The 24931-nt window shown below is 42.9% G+C and overlaps 1 protein-coding gene across 2 annotated transcripts in view; it reads right to left on the minus strand.

Annotated features, from left to right (window-relative positions):
• The window catches only part of LOC113405064 (UDP-N-acetylglucosamine transporter), a 31304-nt gene extending 11211 nt beyond the window's left edge, over nucleotides 1–20093 (minus strand). For both annotated transcript variants that reach the window (XR_003369993.1, XM_026656031.1), the window contains exon 1: nucleotides 20000–20093. The gene's annotated coding sequence lies outside the window, so the exon portion shown is untranslated. The remainder of the gene's footprint in view (nucleotides 1–19999) is intronic.
• Between the last annotated feature and the right edge of the window lie 4838 nt (nucleotides 20094–24931).

Below are 24931 nucleotides of genomic sequence, written 5' to 3' on the forward strand. Positions count from 1 at the left end.
ACAGCACAATAGTTACTAACTACATTTACAGTAACTCCAGTTATAATCAGTGTTGATGAACCTAATCCCTCTACTGAAAATTCATCTGTTTGTCAAACAATGTCAAATGATGTAGCCTCGAGAAAGGTCAACACTGAAACTACAGGTGTGACTTCAATTACATCATATCAGTAAGATGAAAAGAACAAAAATCCAATTCTGCAAATACATCAGCAAGTGGCAAAGCCTAAATGCCCTGTCTAACGTATGAAAATTCACTGAAGCTAATACTGATTATACCAGTGAAGCTGAATCAACATCAGGAATCATAAAGTATATAGGCCTCTGGCTACTATCATCACTTTAAGCACTGTATTTATCAGATCTGAGCTAAGCAGCACCTAGTACAGAAAGCAAGAGAAATGATTAGGCCTGTTTTAGGAGAACTAGCAAAATGCTTCGTGTTAACAAGGAAATCCAGAACAGTATCACTGGAATTAAGTACATGATAGTTACCTCATTTTCTTCTACTCCTCCCAGTTATTAGTTATGAATGCTTACCATACAAATAGATTCATACAGAAGACACATCAACTTTACATTCCATGGAAAATGTACCAACTACAGCATTCACTATTTGTATATTGAACCAAAATCATAATACTTTAAAAAAAGATTAAAAAAAGGGAAGTCCATAAGCATACAAGTAGAATAAACAAAGAGTAAAATTCAAGACAAGTCATTCTGGTCCACATTTTTAAGTTTCTGTGCTTGATATATGCAATACGCAATGCATGCACAAGGTGGAGAGGTTCACATGCACACACAGGTGATATATAAAGCTTGACTTGCAAGTATCAGGCATCGTGTGTAAAGCTGAACATGTAGAAAATATGCAAGTACCTTTGAAAATTTGCACCTGAAATTAAAGCTATTTTAAAATGACTGCAGTTCTGTGCCAAAATATATTTTATAAAACTAGTTGTTCTTTCCCAGATCTGCACAGCTGTATTATTAATATAATTCTGTCTTATATAGATATGGTGTCTCAGAGCTTAGATGGATTTTTTCCAGGTAAGTATGTAAAGTGGCTATAAAATGTGGGTACCTAAGGAAACAACAAAAATTTGACAAGATTTGTAACCATTCAGCCACAGATGGAGATTAACTGCATTTCTGTTCTCTGGGCACTAAGATTATTTGTAGCATGTAGTATCTGGCTGCATACATTTTTGTAAAAGCCCATTTGTACTGTTTGTGCTATTTACTGGAATAAATCAAGTAGAAAAACTTCTGGAGTAAGAGGTAATACAAGACTACTGGTGTTGAAAATTATCTGGTTGATCATCAACCAGAATTGAGCAATATAAAAGTCCTACGTTCTTTGCAGCAAGTCTGACCTCAACACTGTGGCAATCAGGTACGGTAGTCTGAAGATTTTTTAGCAGTTTTAGATAAATGCAAAAACTGAATTATTTAACTAAATATGAAAATGAATGGTAGTTACTACAATATCATTTATTTACATAATTTTATATTAAATTCAGTTTTATGCTACTCCAACATTTTTATATCTTCAATGCATTGGAGATGTACTATTTTAGAGAAGATGTTAAGGTAAAGCTGAAGATTTCTGCACTTGGAGTTTTTGACACCTGGAATGGTGTAGAAGGCAGCATTTGAGTTTGTGAGATAAGCACATTATTCTTAGGCTGTCTACACAAAGAAAACTTGGATAACTTTCCACCTGTGGTAGCAATGGTGGAGGCTATACAGTTGACAAACACCTGACTCCCGTCTACACTACAGCCTTCACTGTTGCTGGCATAGTGAAGCTACATTGATGGTGAAACAGAGGAGCTAATTTTCCCAGTATAGAAGAGACCTAATATTTCCCCATTTTATTTTCATAGGTGTGGGATTACAGCGTGTCCACGTTGTATCAGATTGCTTCTTCAGCCAGCAGATCTTAGGGCTGAACCCAGTAGTATTGTATGAAATTAATTTCATATTGCATTGTATGAATTCCAAGCCACCATATTTTCTTCTTCTTTTTTTGGATGAAGGTGATCTTGCATATTAATATGAGAGTTTTGCCAATTCTCATTTTCATTCACACCAAACAATTCCTCTTACCTTCTACCGTACCCACCCTTTCTTTTAACAAGGTGTATTTGGGATCTGGTTACACAATCACCATTAGATGGTTAAAGAGAATATGTGTTTCTCCTAAAATACATTTACAGATAAGTTTTTTTTCAAAACTTTTAAAACTCACAATCAAAATGCTTCTGAACAAATTCCTTTGAAATAAATACATATAAATTAGAATAAAGATCTTTGCAGAACTTCTGTATTCTGGGAACTAGCAAAGCAATACTGAAATATAGGTCATCCCTACAAATGGAGTTTTGAACAGTGCTCTGAGATGACCTTTAAAATGGGTCATAGTATCGGTAAATACTGCCCATTTCCATTTATTGAAACACATCATTTTATTAAGTAATTTAAAAATAGCACTAATGGTTTAGCCATGATGATTGTCAAGTTAATATTCAGCATCACAAATACCATCACAAAAGCTTTTCCATTAAAACAAAACAAACATACACTAGACAAATGTGAAAAATACATACAGAAATGTTGTTTTGTAGTACAATCTTCTGTTCATTAGCTGCCATGATTCCGGAAGACAGAAATTTTAAGATGGTAACATTATTTATTTAAGCTTGCCTCCTTAAAATTGGTCACAAATCCTTGGGTTATTTTTTTCAACCAATTCTCTCTCTCCCCCACCCCATACCCCTCCTTCCAAGCAGATTTTTAAACTGGATAAAGTGCCTCAAAAAGATAGTAGCAGTAGAATGTCATATTTGCATTTCATAATTCCCTGAAGAAGCCACAGAGTTTTACAAATGATGCAAAAAAAAAAAAAAAAAAAAAAACCCAAAAAACCTAAAAAGAAAGAATATTCACAGAGCTAAAAGTTGAATTTAGGATAGATTCCATGAAAAGTGGCCTCAGCAGTGTTCAGCAACACAGGTTTGTACACAATAATCACACTGAATTCTAGGTGGTAGAGCTGGTGCTATATATCAGATAAGTCACATGCCAGGAATTGTATAACAATTGAACTTACATATTCCAATAAATCACCCACTCATTCACCTTTGAAACTCCCCAGTAAGTTTACTAGCTTTGCTTTGTGTCTTTCTTCTTATTCTTTTCCAGAAGGATCACATATCAACTTGTACAACTCAGTGCAAACTTGGACTTGGATCCATTGAAACACAAATGGGTACTAAACTTTTGAGCATCTGAATAGTTTCATTGGCTTCAGTGGGACTACTCACATGCTTGGAGTCAAGCATATGCATAGGGGAGTTGCTAGGCTGGAGCCAGAGTGCTCAGTTGCAAGACATTAAAATAGCAGTGGCTGCCAGGAGCACCTAAGGCAGAGGGAGGGGCTAATCAAAGCTAGGAATTTGGTGGCATAGGTACTTTGCCTTCATGAGGGAAAAAGTGTGTTTTTAACCCTGTGTAATATCCTAGCATACACAAGGCAATTTGCAGTTTTCATATGTTAGCTGGTTGAGGAAAACCAGGCTCCCGCCAGGGTTTACCTCAACCAACTAACATGCTAAAACTAAAAATGCATTATCTACACTAGGATTTTAATAAGTGTTAAAATCATACCTTTCTTCCTTTGCCATACAGTGCATTGGTCTCAGTAGCCTCCCCACCCCCCCCAGCTCGTTTTGCAGGAGCATCAAGAGGCTAGAATCCTCCACAGAATTTCCCAGAAGTGGCCCTTCAAAAGGCCCCCAACATCCTTTAGGAAGGAGGGACTCAGCAGCAGTTTCATCTCCGAGTAGTATGGCCTCATCAAGTGTTTTATATGTACTCTATCCAGTTTAATGAGCTATACATTGTTTGCTCACTAAAGGTCAATTCCTGTAGAAGATCTGCAGAAAGCTCCAAGAGCATTAAACCAGCACTGAGTGCGAGTCCCAGCTGCAGAGATGCTGCACAGGAGAACTTAGTCCCTCCTGCATGCCATAGAACAATGATATGTGATGACTCCCCATACCATACCACTCAAAGGATTTTGAAAGCAGGGGCATCAGCAGCAATTCCATGACTTGCCAACTTCAACTGGAGGAGAGTGCAAAGGCTGTGGCAGTTGCTGCAGTAGCAATGTGAGCACCTCCACTGGTGCTATACAGCTTAGGAAGGAATAAGATTCTGTCCTACCCTGATCCTCACAGAAAACCCCCGAAACAAAGCTTATTTACTTACACTTTCCACAGGAATGAACATTTGGCCTACTGTCTATCAGGAAGCTCAATACTCTGCGCTCAGCTCTGCTAGCTCTCACAGCATTTCTTTCTGAAACGCTGAAAAAGTAGTGAGGCCTCTCCTGCTGCAAACCTGTTTTTTATTGTTACACAAGTATTTTGTGGGGGAAAATTAGAAGATAAATTGTTTTGGGAAATATATCTCAATGATGTGAATGCAGGCAGGCTGATCCTTTTTTGCTGGGTCATTTTCAATTTGGCCGCTACGGAGAGAGAAATCATATATGGAGGAGTCAGTACAAAATAATCCTGGGTTCTATTTTTGGCAAGAACTAAACAACAACGACTACAGTTGACCATGATTATCCAAATTTCAGTCACACTGACAGCGTTCTGATTATCCAAAATTATTCAATATCCTCCATTAGATTTGAATATTTCAAGCTGAATTGTTGTATTCCTCTTCCCACACCTACTACAGCTCACCTACACATCATTTTGTGAAACTTCTCCAGAAAGGCCAGCTTTACAGTCTGAGAAACACTGTTTCAGGAATAATAAAAAGAGAAGTGGTGAGTGCAAGAAGAGAATACTGAAACAAGGAGTGCCCAAATGAAAAGATAAAAGAGAAAGCATTGTGACAACATTATATACGCATGCCAACATTATACGCATGACTGGAATAGTGGTATAGAAGGGTGCAGCTTGCTCAGGAAGGACAGGTAAGGAAAAAAGGGAGGAGGTGTTGCCTTATATATTAAAAATGTATACACTTGGACTGAGGTTGAGACAGAAATAAGAGACAGACTTGTTGAAAGTCTCTGGGTAAGGATAAACGTGGTAAAAAACAAGGGTGATGTCATGGTAGGGGTCTACTACAGACCACCAAACCAGGAAGAAGAGGTGGATGAGGTTTTTTTTAAACAACTAACAAAATAATCCAAAGCACAGGACTTGGTGGTGATGGGGAACTTCAACTACCCAGACATCTGTTGGGAAAATAACACAGCAGGGCACAGATTATCCAACAAGTTCTTGGAATGTATTGGAGACAATTTTTTATTTCAGAAGGTGGAGAAAGCTATTAGGGGAGAGGCTGTTCTTGATTTGATTTTGACAAATAGGGAGGAACTGGTTGAGAATTTGAAAGTGGAAGGCAACTTAGACTCATAGACTTTAAGGTCAGAAGGGACCATCATGATCGTCTAGTCTGACCTCCTGCACAATGCAGGCCACAGAATCTCACCCACGCACTCCTGTAATAACCCCCTAATCTATGTCTGAGCTATTGAAATCCTCAAATCATGGTTTAAAGCAGGAGTAGGCAACCTATGGCACGCGTGCCAAAGGCGGCACGCGAGCTGATTTTCAGTGGCACTCACACTGCCCGGGTCCTCACCACCAGTCTGGGGGGCTCTGCATTTTAATTTAATTTGAAATGAAGCTTCTTAAACATTTAAAAAACCTTATTTACTTTACATACAACAATAGTTTAGTTATATATTATAGACTTATAGAAAGAGACCGTCTAAAAATGTTAAAATGTATTACTGGCACACAAAACCTTAAATCAGAGTGAATAAATGAAGACTCGGCACACCACTTCTGAAAGATTGCTGACCCCTGGTTTAAAGACTTCAAGGTGCAGAGAATCCTCCAGCAAGTGACCCGTGCCCCACGCTACAGAGAAAGGCGAAAAACTCCAGGGCCTCTGCCAATCTGCCCTGGAGGGAAATTCCTTCCCAGCCCCAAATATGGTGATCAGCTAAACCCTGAGCATGTGGGCAAGACTCACCAGCCGGACACCCAGGAAAGAATTCTCTGTAGTAACTCAGATCCCACCCCATCTAACATCCCATCACAGGCCATTGGGCATATTTACCACTAATAATCAAAGATCAATTAATTGCCAAAATTAGGCTATCCCATCATACCATCCCCTCCATAAACTTATCAAGCTTAGTCTTGAAGCCAAATATGTCTTTCGCCCCCACTGCTCGCCTTGGAAGGCTGTTCCAGAACTTCACTCCTCTGATGATTAGAAACCTTCGTCTAATTTCAAGTCTAAACTTCCTGATGGCCAGTTTATATCCATTTGTTCTTGTGTCCACATTGGTACTGAGCTTAAATAATTCCTCTCCCTCCCTGGTATTTATCTCTCTGATATTTTTATAGAGAGCAATCATATTTCCCCTCAGCCTTCTTTTGGTTAGGCTAAACAAGCCAAGCTCTTTGAGTCTCCTTTCATAAGACAGGTTTTCCATTCCTCGGATCATCCTAGTAGCCCTTCTCTGTACCTGTTCCAGTTTGAATTCATCCTTCTTAAACACGGGAGACCAGAACTGCACACAGTATTTCAGATGAGGTCTCACCAGTGCCTTGTATAACGATACTAACACCTCCCTATCTCTACTGGAAATATCTCGCCTGATGCATCCCAAGACCTCATTAGCTTTTTTCACAGCCATATCAAATGCCGTATCAAATGCCTTACTGAAATCGAGGTAAATTAGATCCACAGCATTTCCTTTGTCTAAAAAATCTGTTACCTTCTCAAAGAAGGAGCTCAGGTTGGTTTGGCACAATCTACCTTTTGTAAAACCATGTTGTATTTTGTCCCAATTACCACTGACCTCAACGTCCTTAACTACTTTCTCCTTCAAAATTTTTTCTAAGACCTTGCATACTACAGATGTCAAAGTAACAGGCCTGTAGTTACTCGGATCACTTTTTTCCCCTTTCTTAAAAATAGAAACTTTGTTAGCAATTCTCCAGTACAACCACTGAGTTTACAGATTAATTAAAAAATCTTGCTAATGGGCTTGCAATTTCATGTTTAATATTTAATATTCTTGGATGAAGATTATCTGAGCCCCCTGATTTAGTCCCATTAAGCTGTTCGAGTTTAGCTTCTACTTCGGATATGGTAATATCTACCTCCATATCCTTATTCCCATTTGTCATCCTGCGATTATCCCTAAGCTCCTCATTAGCCTCATTAAAGACTGAGGCAAAGTATTTGTTTAGATATTGGGCCATGCCTAGATTATCCTTAATCTCCACTCCATCCTCAGTGTTTAGCAGTCCCACTTCTTCTTTCTTTGTTTTCTTCTTATTTATATGGTTATAGAACCTTTTACTATTGGTTTTAATTCCCTTTGGAAGGTCCAACTCTACATGGCTTTTGGCCTTTCTCATTTTATCCCTACATGTTCTGACCTCAATAAGGTAGCTCAATAAGGCCGAACCTGCCGCGTCAGCAGGTAAATAAACTGGCCCGGCCCGCTAGGGTGCTTACCCTGGCGAGCCACGTGCCAAACGTTGCCGACCCCTGGTCTAGATAATACTTAGTCCTGCCTTGAGAGCAGGGGACTGGACTAGATGACCTCTCGAGGTCCCTTCCAGTTCTATGATTCTATATTACACAGATGAACAGGCAAAGTACAATGCAAGTAATCACTCATGCTAACAAGTCGTGGGAAGCAGAAAGGGGCCAGTTAAAGTTACAAATGACTATAACAACACTAAATAAAACTAACTGATTTACCATGAAGTTTCCTGCCAATTAACTGAGCTACCAACACTAAACATCATACTACTGCAGTAACTCCTCACTTAACATTGTACCGGTAGTTATGTTCCTGAAAAATGCAACTTTAAGTGAAACCATGTTAAACAAATCCATTTTCCCCATAAGATTTAATGTAAATGCGGGGGGTTAGGTTCCAAGGAAATTTTTTATGGGCAGACAAAAGGCATTATATACTGTACAGCACTGTACTGTACTGTGGTTGGGAAGTGCCCCTGGCTTACCCCACACAGGCACAGCCTGCTGCAGGCAAGGACGCTAGGAAACACTTTCGCAGCAGCAGCTTCCCCAGGGAAGAACAGGCACTAACTTTGCCAGGGGATGCTCCAGGCCCACCTCTTCCTGTCCCCGCTCCACTCCAGGCCCACCTCTTCCCACTTCCACTCCGGAGCAGCCACATCCCTGCTCGGAGAGTAGCACAGAACTGTCAGAAACCACGAGCCCCAGCGCCCAGGACATCACGGTGGCAATGGGTCATGTGGATATTGTGGAACGGCGATTCTGGGCCCGGGAAACAAGCACGGACTGGTGGGACCGCATAGTGCTGCAGGTCTGGGATGAATCCCAGTGGCTGCGAAACTTTCGCATGCGGAAGGGCACTTTCCTGGAACTTTGTGAGTTGCTGTCCCCTGCCCTGAAGCGCAATGACACCCGGATGCGAGCAGCCCTGACTGTCCAGAAGCGAGTGGCCATAGCCCTCTGGAAGCTTGCAACGCCGGACAGCTACCGGTCAGTCGCGAACCACTTTGGTGTGGGCAAATCTACCGTGGGGGTTGTTGTGATGCAAGTAGCCAACGCAATCGTTAAGGTACTGCTCTCAAAGGTAGTGACCCTGGGAAACGCGCAGGTCATCATAGATGGCTTCGCCGCGATGGGATTCCCAAACTGCGGTGGGGCTATAGATGGGACTCACATCCCTATCCTGGGACCGGACCACCAGGCCAGCCAGTACATTAACAGAAAGGGCTACTTTTCAATGGTGCTGCAAGCACTTGTGGACCATAGGGGACGTTTTACCAACATCAACGTCGGATGGCCGGGCAAGGTTCATGACGCTCGCGTGTTCAGGAACTCTGGTCTGTTTAGACGGCTGCAGGAAGGTATTTACTTCCCGGACCACAAAATAACTCTTGGGGATGTGGAGATGCCTACAGTGATCCTCGAGGACCCAGCATACCCGCTAATGCCCTGGCTCATGAAGCCCTATACTGGCACCCTGGACACAGAAAAAGAACTGTTCAACTACCGTCTGAGCAAGTGCAGAATGGTGGTGGAGTGTGCTTTTGGCCGTCTCAAGGGGAGATGGAGAAGCTTACTGACTCGCTGTGATCTCAGCGAAACCAATATCCCCATTGTTATTGCAGCTTGCTGTGTGCTCCACAATCTCTGTGAGAGCAAGGGGGAGACCTTTATGGCGGGGTGGGAGGTTCAGGCAAATACCCTGGCTTCAGATTACGCCCAGCCAGACAGCCGGGCGATTAGAAGATCCCAGCGGGACGCGCTGTGCATCCGGGAGGCTTTGAAAGCTAGGTTCCTGACTGAGCAGGGTAACCAGTGACTGTTAAGTTTGTGGACACAGAAGCTCAACCTGCCCCCGTTTCTTTACCCAGTTTATGTTGACTATCCTCTCCAGCTACATACCCCCTTCACCCCCTTCCCAAAAAATAAAATCAGTTCTGTTTTGTTAATGAACACCGTTGTCTTTATTACTGTTTTCACAGGAATGTTTTAAACCGGGGACGCAGACTGTGGCGGGGGGCGGGTTTAGTGTTCTGATGCAAATGATGCTTCTAAACTCCAGGAATGACAGGCTCCGCAGTGGTGGACTGGTTGTTTCAACGGAGCCTGCCAGCACTCCTGGGCGGGACTGCGTGTATGTGTCGGCTAGGTGACTTTCTGGCAGGGGGAGGAGGGTTACAGATCCCCTGCTGCATGGCTCTGTGATCCAGGATAAGGACCGCTGCATAAGATCAGTAACTGCCGTCCCCCGCCACAAAGTCACAGAGCAACCCCCCCCCTCCCCCCCACAGAACATGAAAACCACCTCCCAGACTGACCAGGGTAACTAGTGACTGCACTGTGTATGTGTCCTGATGCTGGACCTGCCCCCGCCTCTGTACCCTGCTAAAGGTGACTGTCCTGTCCAATTACCAAGCCCCTTCCCCCCCTTCAGACAGACTCTCCTCCAAAAGAAAATCATGGAAACAGTAATTAACAGAAACTAATATTTTATTATGAACCACACATGAAACGGGGAGGGGGGAAACTTGTGTGAGGTGGGTAGGAAAGGACTTTTCAAATTTTGAGCAGTCTGCAGGGGTTGACTGAAAGTTTTAACGTCCCTGCCGCCCCTCCTTCTTTGGACTTTGGGTGAGGGGGGTGTGGGACTTGGTGGCGGGGGAGGGCGGTTAGAGATAGACTGCAGCGGGGCTCTGTCCTCCTGCCTCCGGTCTTGCAGAACATCCACAAGGCGCCGGAGCGTGTCCGTTTGCTCCCTCATTAGTCCAAGCAGCGTTTGAGTCGCCTGCTGGTCCTCTTGACGCCACCTCTCCTCCCGTTCCATGATTGCTCGGTGCATTTGGGACAAGTTCTCCCTCCACTGTGTCTGCTGGGCTGCCTGGGCTCAGGAGCAGCCCATTAGTTCTGAGAACATATCCTCACGCGTCTTCTTCTTCCTCCGCCTAATCTGCGCTAGCCTCTGGGAGTGTGATGCCAGGCTGAGTTGGTAGACAGTCGCAGATGTGTCTGTGGGAATGGGAAAAAGGGAGTGAATTCCTGAGACAGATAAATTTTGTTGTGAACAAAGAACATAGTCTTTCTCTGTGAATAAGACCATGCACTGCACCTCTCACATGCGCACTCAGGACAAGGTCGAATTTTCGGCCCTCGCCTTCAGTGCCTGGGGTCTTGCACTGCCGATCTGACAAGCGGGGCAGGACACCTGAACTTCTGTAGCAGGCAAACATGGTAAGCCGTAGACTTGTGGCTGCTTAAAACTGTAATAGTAGCACTGGCCTCCTTTCACATTGAAAGCAATGCCAGTCTCTGCTGGCAGCAATCAGGCTAGCATGAACTCTGCCCCTGTCCCACCCCCTCGCGGCTGTCCCAGGGAAAGATCCCTGTATGCTGCCCCTCTCCCTCCACCGCGTGGCTGTAAAGCAGTCCCAATACTAACATTCCCCTCCCTAATTCAAAGCAGGGCATCATGAGCGACATCACCCTCATGAGGATCTCGGACAGCGAGAAGGAACGCATGCTTAGGGAAAGCATGCAAAAACCAGGGCCGTATGCTGCCATGCTCTGCCGTGCGATGATCCCAGAATACTTGATTGTGTCGTGGCGGGGAAACGTCTCGTACCATGGGGGACCAAATAAGATCGCCCTACCCAGGAACCTGATGAACAGGCTGGAAAGGTACCTCCATGAGACCTACGAAGAGTTCTCCCATGAGGATTTCGCGTCAATCCCCGGCCATATAGACCGTATTTTGGTGTAGCTGCACTGGCAGGAAGTAAAGAGCGGAGCGTCTTTGGCTGGAGAATCATGAAAAACCGGACATTGTTTGATTTTTTTTAAATAGTTGGGACTAAATAGTTAAGCGCCTAAGGCAAAGAAATCATGAAAAACACATTATTAATATTATAAATATTCCAGTTCTGTTAAAAATAAATGTTTAGATGTTTAAAGCACTTACTGCTTGATCCTTCCCCTGATTCTGTGTCCGGGCTAACGGCTGGGGACGGTTGGTAGGGGATCTCGGTAAGGGTGATGAAGAGCTCCTGGCTGTCGGGGAAATCAGCGGTGCCAGTGCTGTCGACTGCCTCGTCCTCCTCATCTCCTTCTTCATCTTCCCCGTCCGCTAACATGTCCGACGAGGAACCGGCCGCGGACAATATCCCATCCTCAGAGTCCACGGTCAGTGGTGGGGTAGTGGTGGCGGCCGCACCTAGGATGGAATGCAGTGCCTCGTAGAAACGTGATGTGTGGGGCTTGGATCCGGAGCGTCCGTTTGCCTCTTTGGTTTTTTGGTAGCCTTGTCTCAGCTCCTTGATTTTCACGCGGCACTGCATTGCATCCCGGCTGTATCCTCTCTCTGCCATGGCTTTTGAGATCTTCTCGTAGATCTTAGCATTCCTTCTTTTGGAGCGCAGCTCTGAAAGCACGGACTCATCGCCCCACACAGCGATGAGATCCAAGACTTCACGATCAGTCCATGCTGGGGTCCTCTTTCTATTAGATTGCACGGCCATCTCTGCTGGAGAGCTCTGCATCGTTGCCAGTGCTGCTGAGCTCGCCACGATGTCCAAACAGGAAATGAGATTCAAACTGCCCAGACAGGAAAGGGAATTCAAATTTTCCCGGGGCTTTTCCTGTGTGGCTGGTCAGAGCATCCGAGCTCGGACTGCTGTCCAGAGCGTCAACAGAGTGGTGCACTGTGGGATAGCTCCCGGAGCTATTAGCGTCGATTTCCATCCACACCTAGCCTAATTCGATATGGCCATTTCGAATTTAGCGCTACTCCTCTCGTTGGGGAGGAGTACAGAAGTCGAATTTAAGAGAGCTCTATGTCGAACTAAATAGCTTCGTGGTGTGGACGGGTGCAGGGTTAATTCGATGTAACGGCGCTAAATTCAACATAAAAGCCTAGTGTAGACCAGGCCTTAGTGTCTTGTTCTCAGTTATAAAATGACTAATACAGTACTCAAAAGCAGCCCTATAAAGATTATGAATATTCTTGCTCTATTCTTCGTATAATACATAATTATTTCCTTACTTTTATTATTAGCTATCATCCATTTGCAGTTCCTTTAACTGTAATTTTCTGTCAGGCCCTCGGATTTATATATAATAATTCACAATTTTAGAGTCTCACAAAGGCCTCATCAGGAATTGCAGCCACACTGTATTTTTGAGGATAAAGTCCTTAGGGACCTAGGCAATGTAAACTACAGTAGGTCAGCACCTCTCTAATTCAGTCTGGAAGTAAAGCATGCTGGTGACATCTTCATAAAATTCTGTCTACACATAAGGGTGCACTTAACATTGGCAATCACTGATGCATCCTCAAAATGCTCTAGTATTGATTGAACCAGGGACATTTAAAAAAAAAAGAATAGTGAAGGCATATTCATTTCCATTTTAGACTTTAATCCTGCAACACATACCATGTGGGCATACCCTGGGACTCCAGGCAGCTACACGTTTTCGCCCACCAGTACCAGCTTGCAAGATTAGGGTCTTAGTCTATGGCTGTAGATCACAAACGACAGCATAGAGTAAACACAAAGCGTGTGTTAACACTGTTTCATGTGCCGTAACAGAGAGCTGGAGTAAATGTTTAAACTACTTCGTACGGATTCACAAAAATGTTTGGCAAGAAAATATCTTTTGTTACTATCTTATCTATTTTTCTTTTTTCTTTTACTGAAAGTTAAATTTTAAAATAAATAAAACAGTCTCAAATTGTTCCTATTGTTACATTTTCAGCCTTCAGAGTGACAATTATCTGCTGCACTCAGGATGGCTAAAAACTAAATTCATTTGACATTTCCAGGGTTGAGGCTCTTTTAGAACGTAAGCGTTGAGTGACAGGACGTTCTGCTTCAGTGGAATGTTAGTGCATTTGACTATCAGTGTGTTTTTGCACAGAAAAAAAAAATCAAAACAGGAAAACATTTAATCAAGACACCTGCATTTCTGCAAAAAGTGAGATTGTAGAGAACTGCAGATTCAGGACCTGAGTAAAGCAGAGGGCAAGTTTAACTATGGTTCAAGTTCTGCACCCCACCACAAGATATTAAAGAGAGTTAATAAAAAAAGGTGAAAACGTTTGTAAATTCTTTCAAGTTAAACAGGTTTGTGCATACCACCTGTGTTTGCATTTCCGGAAAATGGAAGACAAAAGAGGGACATGAACTGAGTTGTTAATAATCAAGGGGTAGCCGTGTTTTTGTGGATACAGACTAACAACAAGGAGTCCGGTGGCACCTTAAAGACTAACAGATTTATTTGGGCATAAGCTTTCGTGGGTAAAAAAACTCACTTCTTCTGTTGCAGAAGTGAGGTTTTTTACCCACGAAAGCTTATGCCCAAATAAATCTGTTAGTCTTTAAGGTGCCACCAGACTCCTTGTTGTTTGAGTTATTAATGCCACAGTTGAGAAATATACTACAGAGGGAAATGTTATTAACAAGACTTCGGCAAACAAGGAAGGGAAAATGAAGAAGAAAAACTGAGTGGAAGCAAACCTATCTGAATTCTACTAAAAACTGATGCAATGCACAGAGTATGAAGCTTCTGGTACATACAATTTGAAGCATCAATTTTAAAATGCTATTTCTCTGTACAATGTCATATGTGCCTTCTCTTTCTTCCTAAACTCCAGTCCAGCTCTGACATTTTACTCTTCCGCCCATATTAGATAACATGAATACGGGCTATTTAAAATAACAAAACTAAAATTTTTCGTATGATGGTTCTATTCCTTAAATCTTTTTCAGTAGCTAAGTGTATCAGAAAGTCTTTCTGCACAAGATCTAAGGGTTCAATAAAGTATATTAGGGCTGTTAAGTGATTAAAAAAATAATCATGATTAATTGCAGTGTTAAACAATAATAGAATACCATTTATTTAAATATTTTGGATGTTTTCTACCTTTTCAAATATATTGATTTCAATTACAACACAGACTACAAAGTGTACAGTGCTCACTATATTTATTTTTGATTACAAATATTTGCACTGTAAAAAACAAAATAGTATTTTCAATTCACCTAATAGAAGTACTGTAGTGCAATCTCTTTATCATTAAAGTTGAACATACAAATGTCGAACTATGTACAAAAAAATAACTGCATTCAAAAATAAAACAACTTACAACTTTAGAGCCTACAAGTCCACTTGGTCCTACTTCAGCCAATTGCTCAGACAAGCAAGTTCGGTTACATTTGCAGGAGATAATGCTGCCCACTTCTTGTTTACAATGTCACCTGAAAGTGAGAACAGGCATTTGCATGGCACTGTTGTAACTGGCGTGGCAAGATATTTACGTGCCAGATGCACTAAAGATTCATATGTCCCTTCATGCTTCAACCACCATTCCAGAGGATATGCATCCATGCTGATGACGGGTTCTGCTCGATAACGATCCAAAGCAGAGCGGACCGATGCATGTTCATTTTCATCATCTGAGTCAGATGACACCAGCAGAAGGTTGATTTTTTGATTTCCTTTTTTGATGGTTCAGGTTCTGTAGTTTCCGCATCTGAGTGTTGCTCTTTTAAGACTTCTGAAAGCATGTTCCACACATCGTCCCTCTCAGATTTTGGACAGCACTTCAGAGTCTTAAACCTTGGGTCGAGTGCTGTACCTATTTTTAGAAATCTCACATTGGTACCTTTGCATTTTGTCAAATCTGCAGTGACAGTGTTCGTAAATCAAACAACATGTGCTGGGTCATCATCCGAGACTGCTATAACATAAAATATATGGCAGAATGCGGGTAAAACAGAGCAGGGGACATACAATTCTCCCCGAAGGAGTTCAGTCACAAATTTAATTAACACACTATTTTTTTTTAAAGATCATCATCAGCATGGAAGCATGTCCTCTGGAATGGTGGCTGAAGCATGAAGGGCCACACGAATGTTTAGCGTATCTGGCACGTAAATACGTTGCAACGCTGGCTATAAAAGTGCCATGTGAATGCCTGTTCTCACTTTCAGGTGACATTGTAAATAAGAAAAAGGCAGCATTATCTCCCATAAATGTAAACAAACTTGTTTGTCTTAGAGATTGGCTGAACAAGAAGTAGGACTGAGTGGACTTGTAGGCTCTAAAATTTTCCATTGTTTTGTTTTTGAGTGCAGTTATATACAACAACAAAAAACTACATTTGTAAGTTACACTTTCACGATAGAGATTGCACTACAGTACGTGTCTGAGGTGAATTGAAAAATACTATTTCTTTTGTTTATCATTTTTACAGTGCAAATATTTGTAATAAAAATAATATAAAGTGAGCACTGTACACTTTGTATTCTGTGTTGTAATAGAAATCAATATATTTGAAAATGTAGAAAAATATCCAAAAATATTTAATAAATTTTAATTGGTATTCTATTGTTTAACAGTGTGATTAATCGCGATTAATTTTTTAATCGCAGTTAAGTTTTTTTAGTTAATTGCGTGAGTTAACTGCAATTAATCAACAGCCCTAAAGAATATCTAAGGTAGTAAAATATTCTGTGAGTGGGAAGCAGGACACAGATGCCAATTAGAATGCACAGAAATTCTTAATAACTAAAAGTCTACCAAAAAGTATTGTTGAACTAGTTTATGTGCTGGAATTTAGATATCCACTAACACTTCCTAAATGTCAGAAGCTTTGTTAAATAGTAAGAGTCAGAAAAATGACATTTTTCAATATGTAGTCTCTATACTGTGTGTGCAAAGTCACAATTGGTTTTGTAAATAATTTCACTTGGACTAATCCCAATTACTATGCTTCTTGTTTTAAAACCTCTCCACAGACCAGCTCCACTCTCAGACCGCACTCTTAACATTGGTTTCCCCTCTGTCCCCTCCTATTAACTCTCCATGGTTGTCAGGCACACTTTCAACTGCACCTCTTCATACAGCTGGAACTTCTTCCATCCAAGCCATTAAATCCTTTTATCATTTCAAATCTCACCTAGTCACCTTCTTTTGTTCTTCTGTTTGTGACTCATTCTCTTTGTAAGGCACTTTACAGACAATACCGTAAAACAAGTTGTATTTCTCTTGGTACATCCTTCTTCAGCAATGTTTTCACATTAAATAAAAAATGCTCAAGCAAAGTTTCTCCCCTCTCTCCACTTGTTGAAGCTGAACAACCTGCTCAGTCAACAAAGCTTTGTTTTCAATAGGAGCTTTCCTAAGGGCAGCTTTTCTACTTTTTCTATCCAATTAAGGAGTTTAAAAACAAAAACAACCTACAACTGAATATTTTCATGATGGGAATATAAAATGCATCCGCTACAAAAAATATGATGATTGTTCCAGCACAGCTACTGAACTCTCAGAGCACAATACTACATTTCCCCCATTTACAAGCATGCTGCTATGACTAAGTGTCAGAAATGCATTTTTAAAAAATTCTCCACAGGATAGTTACATAAGAAAACTTATTTGCTAAAAATTCCCTCTATGAATCCTTCTCAACTCTGCTTCAATTAGATAGTCTTCTGTGGCTAAGAGTTAGGGCCCCTTCAAGGATAGGGAGGGTATGCCACCGACACTCTGGCACATCGAAGTGGAAAACTCCAATATCACTGATGTCTGACAAGGAGTCCAATGATATGCTCACTTGCCTGTGTCTAGTTTCAAATACTACTGTAACTTCTTTGGGGCAATGGCTGTCTCTTCCAGTATTTGTAGAAAACCTAGCAGCGTGAGGACCAGTGTTCCTTCTAATTTTTCCCACACATGTGCAGAATGAATTTTGTTATGTGCACCAATATGGAGGTGACGTGTGACACATCACCTCTATATTGGTGCACATAACAAAATTAATGTGGTGGGGTGGAGCTGAAGGGTTCGGAGTGTGGGAGGGGGCTCACGGCTGCAGCAGAGGGTTGGGGTGCAGGGGTCTGAGGGCTCCAGCTGGGGGTGCGGGCTCGGGGGTGGGGCTGGGGATGAGGGGTTTGGGGTGCACAAAGGTGCTCAAGGGTTACTGCAAGGAGAGAGGACTCCTCCCAGCTCTCTCCCCCCGCTGCAGCACCTGTGCTCAGGGGGAGAGGCGCCTCTCCCCGCCACGGCTCCAGGGCTGGAGCTGCAGGATAGGTGCCCCTCCCCCAGCTGCAGCAGATCTGGGGCTGAGTTGGGGCCGGGAAGGGGCGCCCGCAGTGCCCTTCCCCTGGCCACGGCAGGGCAGGTTCCCTAAGTTCCTGCACAGCACTAAATAGGCTGCTGTGTAGCCATGCAGCTTACAGGGAACTTAGGGGACTCCATTCTGATTGTGGGCTTTCAGGAGCTATTGCAAAACAAATTATCTTTATTTTCTTTATTTATTTGTCAAATGAAAAATCTCTTGGAAAACCTTTTTATTTAAAAAAATAAATAAAAATACCACAATCTTATATGCATATATATGAACAGCAAGAATTGGAAATTGAAAACCTCAAGTATTGCATGAGATATTTAAAGTTAAATCTGTGGCTCCTTCTCTACCTCACCTCTTACACACAAATGTAGAACCCAGAAATAAGATTTCACAAGTTAGATGACCAATAAGCGAGATCAAATATTGAACCTGTAAACATTCAGTGTTCCTTTACGTAGGAAATTGAAGAAGTCATTGAGTTGAATCTAATATCAATAGATTAAGAGTTACTGTACACGCATACTGATGCAAAAGTTTTATATTGACATAACAGTTATCAAGCCAAACCTTGTCTGCCAACATAGGCAGTAAGGCATATGGTATCAAATTTCTCTCTCCTTCTTTTTAAAAAAACAAAAAACAGTACATACACTGTACTATTGGTTGTACATATCACTGTAAAGACAGGCCTGAGCTGCCAAATTCAGATCTAATCTGAATTTCCCCCAAATTTGAGGGTCTTCAGTTCTGGGTTTTGGTTCAGCCCCCACCTCAAATATAAACGCATACATAGGGCTTGTCTTCACTACAGTGTTAGTCCCAAGTATAACTCAACTACTGTCCCCATCCCAACTCCTGTCCGCACTCAAAAACCTCCAATTTGAATTAATTTGTGCTTTAAACTCAAGCTAGTTTGCAGGGTTATCGGTTGAATCATGAATGCTGCTGATGGCTGAGCTAGTAATGGGGATGCAACTACAAATAACTGCTAATACAACCATTCTGTGTAGTTCGAGTGTTGTTTCACAGTGTGGCCACTCTCACTTGAGCTAACTGTCACAATGAAGACAAACCCACAGGTGCTTATCAGCAAAAAACAGTAATTACAAATGAAATTATACTTCTGTACAATGCAGATGAATTAACATTGTTGTGGAAGCTTAACTGTTGAATGGTCTGTTGTACGTGTTTTCCACATTGCTCAAAATGACATCCTTCTTTCAGAGTATCAAATGTTCTCAGTCTCCTCCAAATTCTTCCTCAAAAGTCACTGCTTTTCCCTTGCTTTCCACAAGTGACCTCCCTTCCCATACTATATACCATGATCTGCCACATTCTCAATTAAAATATTGATTATAAACTTCATTCAATGCAATTCTCAGTATCTATGTTTACTCTTGCCTACTGTGTCCTTTGTCTTCATTTTCTGTTTGCTTGATGTAGATTATAAAAATTTTGATCTCGAAAGCCCCACACAAAGTTCCAATGTTACAACATTTTTCTTATAAAATATACCTAGTACTGTGTTAAATATGGTTTAATTTATGTGCTATTTGGAAGGAGCTGTGTGTGTATTTTATATTGGTGTGAATCAGAGAAACTATCCCAGGCAGGTGAATGACAACTGGGATTTCATCATCCGGAACTGAGAAACATCCCCTGTCCATGTTTTTTTGCTTCCTGATCTCACATCATCCTCTCCCTGGCTATTTCAACTAGGGTGACCAGATAGCAAGTGTGAAAAATCGGGACAGGGAGTGGGAGGTAATAGGAGCCTATGTAGGAAAAAGCCCCAAATATCAGGACTGTCCCTATAAAATCGGGACATCTGGTCACCCTAATTTCAACACAACTCCCTGTTCCTCAAACCATCATTTATCCTCTACCCCAATATCATAACCTATCCCCCACTCACACACACATCACCCCTCCCCCATTCATCCCTCCTCTCCCCCCCAGAGGCTACCCCAATCCCGTGCCCCTCCCCCCATACAGCCCCCCTCTCCTCCTCCGGGCCACCCTAATCCTATATCTTGCCCCCCATGCATCTCCCCCGTCTCCTCCGCTGGGGACTACCCCAATCCCGTGCCCTGCCCCCCACCCATACAGCCCCCCTCTCCTCCTCCGGGCCACCCTAATCCTATATCCTGCCCCCATATAGCCCCCTCGCCGGGGCTGTCCCAATCCCATGCCCGGCCCCTCAGTCCCGTGGCTACCGGTGCCGGCCCTGACCGAGCTGAGCCCCTGCGCCGACCCCAGGAAGCGTCTCACCTCCCGCGCTGGGAGCACGGCCCCGCTCCCTGCCAGCCCCTCGCCGCCGGCCCGGGGTGCCCCCGGCGCCCCGCTCGCTGCAGCCGCCCGCCCGGCGCTGTGCAGGCGCTTCCGGGTGCCCCGCTCCCGGTCGGTCCAGCTCCGCAAAGGCCCCGACTGCAGCCGCAGCCCCGCCTGCTCCGTTCCCAGGACCCGGCGCGCAGCGAGCCTGGCTCAGCTCTCGGTCGGTCTGAGCCCGCTCGCCCCCGGCGGGCCCCGGCTTGGCCTCGTGCGCCGCGGGAAGGGGCTGGGCTGGGCTGCCCCGCCCCGGCCCGGAGCCGCCGCAGCCCCGGCGCTGCGGGAGGAGACGGTTTAGGGCAGCGTCAAAAAAAAAAAAAAAAAAAAAAGAGCAAGGGCTAGGAGCGTGGTGTGTACGTGGGGGTGTTTGGGACATAGGGTATCTAGGGGTGATGGGGGGCAATGGGGTGTGAGGTCGGTACCCAGCAGTCAAACAGGTGTTGGGGCAGGATGTGGGGCAGTGCCTGGAAGAGACAGCATGATCATTATGGTGATACAATCTGTCTTCCCCCACAGCTACTAATAAGAGAGGAGGGGGCAGGCCAAGCACACACATGCTGTGCCAAACCCTGAGAGTCAGAGACTGCAGGGGAACAATACTCAGAGCCAGAGAGGGGAGGTCATGGCTTGGGAGCGTGATGGAAAGTCAGCGAGGAGGAGAGAAAATGTAACCCACGTTGTAAAAGCTCGTAAGCTGGAAAAGTACGCCCCCCTGGCTGACACCCTGAGAGCGAAGGGCTATGAGGTGCAGATGGACGCCCTGATTGTCAGAGCCCTGGGCGCCTGGGACCCCTGCAACGAGCGTGTGCTGCGGACCTGCGGGATCGGTCGACGCTACGCACGTCTCATGCGGCGCCTCGTGGTCTCAGATGCCATCCGATGGTCCAGGGACATCTACATCGAGCACATCACCGGCCACCGACAGTACCAGGAGGCGTGAGCCAGCGTGATGTCGTTCTCCCACTACGAGAAAGGGACCAAGTGACCTTCTCCGTTGGATCATATGAACTGAAACCATAAACTCCCTAAACATTAAATCTCACCAAATGAGGGTCAATCCATCCTCATCATCATATCCACTCATTATAATCCACACCTGAACATAGCCACTTTATGAACTTCATACCCTCATATCTCAATGTCTGTACTTTGACCCATCAACCTTTTACCCCCAATCGGGGATATTGCAGATTATGTATTCCTCATGCCACCTTATTTTAAAACAAACTTTGCACCCTCTATAATCTGTATGTTATTCCCTGATAACCAGAAACTTCTATGCTCAAACTCTGTTCACTATTTTTTTTTTAAGATCGGGGTGAAAGTAAGCCAGTACGGGCCTGTACGGCATACCGGTAAAAAGTGGCCACCAATACCAGCTGACATTAAAGCGCTGCTGGCCGTGCTTTAACGTTACTACCCCTTTTGTGCCCTCCATCTGCGGCCCTGCCAGGTCCCTACTGTCAGGGCTGCTGACAGGGAGGGGGGCCAAAAGGGGCAGCAATGTTAAAAGCGCTGCAGTGGCAAAGGACCCTGCTTAAAGTGCTTTAAATTGCCACTGGAGCCCCTGGCGGCGCGGGCCAGGCAGCACAGATGGGCTGGTTGGGGGAGCCAGCCCCATACCGGTAAGTGTTGAGTGTTACTTTCACCCCTGAATAAGAGCTTTGTAAACGCAGTGACCTAGCAGTGCCCCAGTATGTTAAAGTGAAAAAGAAAAAATACAACCTAAGGAAGAGCCTTTCTCTCTCTGTCCATTGTGTGTTGTTCATCTGTTTGGATGGAAACCTCCAGTTCATAGGAACGATAGTTTGTGGTATGCTTTCCATAGCAGCAAGCATTTAACATAATAATCTCAAATGATTCACTTGCCCATGTGTAAAAGTGTGACATACATGGTGCTTATGCATGCTCAACATCATAATTCAAGGAAATAAGGTTTAGCATTGAAGGCACAGTTAGCAACAGGCTCTTTTGCATAGGAAGAGAATCCCAGACTTCGTAAATGTGTAACTAAGACTAAGAGTGAAATATTTTTTTTTTTTAAAGAAATCCCTCAGACAGAGACAAGCACCTACAAGATCTCTATCAAGCATTCTTAAAACTACAATACCCACCTGCTGAAGTGAAAAAACAGATTGACAGAGCCAGACGAGTACCCAGAAGTCACCTCCTACAAGACAGGCCCAACAAAGAAAATAACAGAACACCACTAGCTGTCACCTTCAGCCCCCAACTAAAACCTCTCCAGCGCATCATCAAAGATCTACAACCTATCCTGAAAGATGATCCCTCACTCTCACAGATCTTGGGAGACAGACCTGTCCTCACTTACAGACAACCCCACTTACTTAATTGGCCTCTCAGTGTTGGTAAGACAACTCCCACCTGTTCATGCTTTCTGTATGTGTGTGTGTGTATATATATATATCTATCCTCAATATATGTTCCATTCTATATGCATCCGAAGAAGTGGGCTGTAGCCCACGAAAGCTTATGCTCCAATAAATTTGTTAGTCTCTAAGGTGCCACAAGTACTCCTGTTCTTTTTGCGGATACAGACTAACACGGCTGCTACTCTGAAACCTGAGCTACTGAACTGAAATTCCATGCTGAACAGGAAAAACCAGTCTGGCCTCACAAACGTGCCAAGTTTGGCAAACCTGGTTCCACCCTTTAAATTGTTTGGGGGGGGAGGGGGATGAGAAAACAAATTGTAGATTTAATGGGAAGAAATCATAAAACAGTGGCTGAAAGAAAAATACCTAAAACATCAGCCATAAGCCATCAGTTAAACTTCATGCAATCAAAGTCTGACTGATTTCCTAAGATTTCAAGCTAACACTTTTCTTCTAGTTGTGTGCACATTAAAGGAGATTTTAGAAAGATTTCTCACTGTTACTAGTACTGATTCAGTTCTGCCAGCATTAACACTGTTGGCATTCCTACTGTGGGCCAGCTGATACTGACATTTTAATAATCCATCCACTAGATGACACTAGAAAGAAGCAGCAAACAGCCAGTCAACACTGAAACTGTCAGTGTCAGACAGTGGGGAAGGTTTGCAAACTTTCTCTAATATGCACTATTGGCAAACAGGTAAGTAGTACTGAGCAAATGTCCTACTATGGTGTTAAGCGACAGAAAATGCCATTTTTCAGATGACACAAAACCAAAGGATGTGACCACTTGTTAAACAGCATATGGCTTTTTTGTTTTGTTTTTGCAAGAATAAAGATCTAAGCCCTGGTGTCATGGCCAAGTTCCAGTTTGGGTAATTACTTTTTGCCCACCCACTTCCCCTCACTTAATTTGAATCCAATAGTCTTCACTTCCCAATCTAAAAGTGTTGTGCAATTTTGCTGTATGGGGTTATGGCTACTCTATTCACAAGAGGATTTAATGACATGATCATGTCTACAGTATGTGCTTTGTCTATAATTCTGTAAAGCACTTTAATGCTTCTGAAAAGTGCTATAGAAAACAATAATCCTGGCAAGTGCTTGGAGCAAAGGTGAAGTCCCACTGATTTTCACAGCTTTCTTCATGACACGTGTACTCAGGTTGTTAGAGTTGCATCCTTGATGCTCATCTTACCCAAACAATAGTTTTGACTCAATTTCTTTCCCATCTAGAAGTGGCAGCCCAAAACTCCCAGCTCACTATAGAAACTGCTCAGATCAAATCTATTGGTGGGTGTCTTGTGCCAATGGAAAATAATGACAGAAATTGTCTAATAGCTGAACAAGTTTTATTAGAATAAGGAAAAAACAATATTACATATAAAGCCTCTTTTTCTCTTATTAATTCACTGAAAAGATTCATTCCAACTATCCCATGTTACCTTTGTTCCTCCTATTGATTTAGAGACAAAGACATACAGTGAATACTTTAAAAAGAACAACAACTTGTAATAAGGGAAAATGGTGGTATTTTTCTCTCAAACATCACCTCACCCAAACTCATAATTCTCAGGTCCACATTATTTACACCTACAATCCTTGCATTTTCACTCGCCCACACTTAGTTATGGTGTGTTATGAAACTCACATAAAACTGCACACCAGTATTATACCAAAAACAGTTTAAAAACTAATTTTTTTATACTTCAGAAAAGTGATGAATGGCAAGACATTGTATGGACCCAATGATAGATATTGCCCTGCTTCAATAAAGTTATGCAAATGAACACTACACAGCATATTGTATTTTAGATAGCTATTTTATTGTATATATTAATCTGTTTTAAAGATATGCACGATGGGTCAAATCTGGGAGTTCTTATTCAAGCAGAACTCATTTTGAATGAGTAATGACTTCAGGATTTGGTTTGAGAATATTAAGAATTTATGGAGTGCTGACAGTGTGCTCTGTATAGAACATAGGGAAAAAAACAGCAATGAGTGAAATCCTGGCCCTATTGAAGTCAATGTCAAAATTCCCCATCAATTTCAATGGGGACAGGATTTCATCCATGTACCTACCTCAGGAGGTTTACAGTGTGAATGTAGTTTTAAGTGCTTTAAGACTACACACAACTTCTATAGGTATTGGAATGATTTTTTTAAAAGTGTTTTAGGTGCACTTGGTTAACATTTGACCTATCTTAAAACATACCATGCTAGTAGAACAATGACAGTTGTACACATCAGTTAGAGACAATACTATACAATAAAGATGTAATTTATTAAACACCATTTACCTGCTGCTAGGAATTTATTGCTTGAAAGTGAGTATGAACAGGTTACATATTAAAACTACTAGCATTTGCATTTTCTGGGAGTAATCTGCATCTTCCCAGATCACATATCCAGCCTTTCAAAGGCAACACTTCTGAATAGATCTCCAAGGGAAAACACTGCTAAAAGATGCTATATG

The sequence above is a fragment of the Terrapene carolina genome, unplaced genomic scaffold (genome assembly GCF_002925995.2).
Source record: "Terrapene carolina triunguis isolate 2854851 unplaced genomic scaffold, T_m_triunguis-2.0 Scaffold211, whole genome shotgun sequence".
Lineage (NCBI taxonomy): Eukaryota > Metazoa > Chordata > Testudines > Emydidae > Terrapene > Terrapene triunguis.